The following is a 3,827-nucleotide window of genomic DNA, read 5'->3' as shown; positions in this document are numbered from 1 at the left end:
ACGGAATGATTTAACATACATGGCTAAAAACATGTCTCTCATCTCTCCGGGATGCAGTGTGTATCCAATGTTCCCGGACCCATCCATGTTCGTTTTCCAACGTGGAATAACACAAAATAGATATCATTTTAAAGCTTAGAATCTCATCTTTTTAATGCATCTAACCATTTTGAAAAACTCCTAAGGAGTGCTGAGAAGCACCTCTAAACCGGAGTTTACCGCCCGTTGGCGCCACCTGGCAGCGGAAAAAATGAACAACAATTTTTCAAACTATTCTTTATAATATCACCACGAAATTTGAACCAGATGCAGCTCACATATAGGAGAGCATCACCAAAAAAAGAATTTTTTAGCGATCTTATTGTGTTCCTGAGTTATTTCATGTCAAATAAAAAAAGAAAAATTATTTTTTAAAAATTATATATATTTTTTTGTCTTTTATCAGCTGTTTCTCAGCAAGAAAATGTCCAAATGTAATGTAATTTATATTTATGTAATTATGTAATGTAATTGTAATTTATAAATTTAAAATGTTTTCTATCAAATGATACCTACCTTTTGACTCTCCTTGCTAGAGTTTTGGAGTTATGAGTCTTTACTTTTGTGTGTGTCACTCAGAAAAAAAAAAAAAAAAAAAAAAAAAAAAAAAGAACTCTAAAAAAGCCTTCAGGTCTTAAAGGGTTAATTCAAATAAATACTTTAAAATAATTTGAGCTTCAGCCTAGTTTAATAGCATTTATATATAAATATATAAATGTCTTTGGTCAAATTAAGCTGTAAAATAAATAGTTTATCCCTTTAAATGCAATGGATTTTGAAAGTTACCAAAAAAAACGGGCAAAAAACTTTAAAAGCGATTTTCTCAGGTTTTCAATTGGAAAAAGAGGGCAGACGACCAAAATTCAAATGGGTATGTCTTTAAAACAATTCAAGGTATGACTTTGACTAGGATATCATTTTAAAGCTTATTGTCTCATCTTTCCATTGATCTCAATTTTGAAATTTGGGTCACTGTGACTCAATTTGCTGGATCTGGTACATATGTGTAATGTATTTATATAAATGCATTTAAATAAATTTTTAGTGATTTATGTGATATCATTTGATACATTTTGAACATTTTGTATACTTCAAAAAAGCCAAATATACAGTAAATAATTATAAAAAATAAAATATTAAATACAGTAAATATTGTTTAAAATATACTTATAATAAAAATGCATTTAATTAAAATAATTTGTCAAATATAATTTATCCAACTTTGGTGTTTACAACATATATTTACAGTGTTTCAACTGTATTTTGTCCATTAAATTAATCAATTATTATTATTATTATTAGTAGTAGTAGTAGTAGTAGTAGTAGTAGTAGGCCTAGTAGTAGTATTTGCTGTTTGAGTTAAAAAAAAAAAATGATATTGTTAGAACTGAGAATAAGTACTGAAATGAAATTTTAAAGTATACCATGGCATTAACATGGTTTTAAATGTTCTTTAAAAAAAAAAAAAAAAAAAAAGTAGCTTATACTAATACCATGTTTTTGGTGGCAGTTCACCAGTTTAACATTATAGCTGCACACCACAAAGAGCTTTCTGTCCTACCTACATGTTCAGATATGCTCCAACAGCATAAGCATCCTTCAGCTGATGAGTTTATGGAAATTATACTTATGTAAATCAGTCTGCAGCTCTTATTGCTATATGGAGATGAGAGACACGCAGATCAACAAATTTGTGCACAAGAGAACTCACAGATGCCATAATATCATTATCATAATAACTTATTACTTTACTTTGCAGAAAATTCACAAAGAGTATAAACAGACTTGAAAAGGAGATATTTATGCAGTCACTATAGGGCCTACCTGAGAGATGTTTTCACCCCCATAGTAAACTGTCATTGTCCTATTATCAGGATTTGATTAGGTCTCGTATATTTTCATGAGGCGTGCAAACCCCGCGAAACAGAAGCACAGTCCAAACTATACGTGTTGAAATCTGTTACTCTCATCTATGGTTTTGGGTTCAGTCCCTGACTGAAATTAGTTACTCATAACTAAGTAACGTGGCGCCATCTTGTGGAGAACACAAATAAAAGCACTTCAGCAATACAAAGACTAATTCAACTAAAACCAAGCATTTATTTAATCACAAGAATACTAATTTCTCGCTAAATGAAATGGAAAATATGGGCCAAAATCTACATTGAACTGACTTTTAACTGCAACTTTCAGATGCCATTTTATCCTTTAAGTGTCACTTAATGGCACATAGTCAATGGGATCATAGGCTGCGAAAGAGGAATCTATTTGGAGGATACTTGGAAATCAGCCTTCATTCTATGGCCTTCATTTTGTATCATCCAATCACCCACAATCTTTTGTGCACCCTCTGTGTCAAAACCTAGACACAATTTTTTGGCCATTCAGAATATAACTTGCTCACCTGCACCATATAAACCCAATACAATCCCGTGAGTGACACCAACAAAAGTGAAAGTCTAAAACACGCTGCCTATAGATCATACATCACACATCATTTTATGAAAGGATGAACAGAGTAGTTGCCTCACTTGCTAATAAAACAAACACATTATCATTAAATGACTCAAATGTAATTCATAAATGTCCATGGTAATTCTAGGTTTCATATAGAAGATCTAACGTTAAAAGGACATTTAATCAGACTATAGAATAACACTTATATAGTCTTAAAGGGACTTTGATTCAATTTCACCTCATTGCAGAGTGATGATAGAATATGAAATATCCATATTTTTTTTTTTTTGTACAAACATAAAACAAATTACATAAGCATATACAGACTAATGCTTTAGAAACAACTCAAAACAGCAAACAATTATAATGTTTTATAATTATATATCTGTATTTAATTAATTATAATAAATTAAATAATAACTGACAGACAATTGTTCTATATTTTATAAATGTGAATACTGATGCTGGACCACAAAACCAGCCATAAGATACAGATTTATACATAGCTGAATAAATAAGCTTTCCATTGATGTATTTGGTTAGGATATTTGGTCGAGATACAACTATTTGAAAATCTGGAATCTGAAGGTGCAAAACAAATCAAAATATTGAGAAAATCACCTTTAAAGTTTTCCAAAGTCTGTAGCAATGCATATCAAAAATACAGTTTTGATATATTTATGGAAGAAAATTTACAAATATCTTCATGGAATTTGATCTTTAAATTTGAATTTGATCATAAAAGAAATCAATAATTTTTACAAAGTATTGTTGGCTATTGCTAAAAATATTCACTTGTGACACATATTGTAAATGTGTGTATATAATGTAATATAAATGTGTTATTGTCTTCATCTGGAACACATAGATGGTTGTGTCCCAAACCATACTGTCAGTTTTTGTAAAGGAATTCATGAAGCAGGACTGAGAGTTGTTAATAGGCTAATAATATAATATGTTATAATATGTTATATAATATGTTATATATTATATAAATTTAGTTTTACCATCAAGCTACATTTTGCTGTATGAATACATCACAAACATTGTTTTGACAGCAGAACTATGAACTCATGTTTGTAACATACTACAGTACAGAGTGTCCCATATTTAGTGGCCCAAAATTTACCAAACTGTAGGCCTATTCTTCAGTTTGAAAAAGTAATTGTTTAAATTTTTTAAACGACTGCTAACTGATTCATTTGTTTCATTCTAAATGGCACTTCTAGTCCCTATCCAGAGCAGTATGCAGTACGTAAAGTACGTAGCCAGGAGTCCGTCGTCATCAACATCGACTGCTTTCGGTTTAACTTATGAAACAGACAGGTAAG

The sequence above is a fragment of the Megalobrama amblycephala genome, linkage group LG1 (assembly GCF_018812025.1).
Source record: "Megalobrama amblycephala isolate DHTTF-2021 linkage group LG1, ASM1881202v1, whole genome shotgun sequence".
Lineage (NCBI taxonomy): Eukaryota > Metazoa > Chordata > Actinopteri > Cypriniformes > Xenocyprididae > Megalobrama > Megalobrama amblycephala.
The sequence above is the reverse complement of the archived record's forward strand: the minus strand, read 5'-3'. Positions refer to the sequence as shown.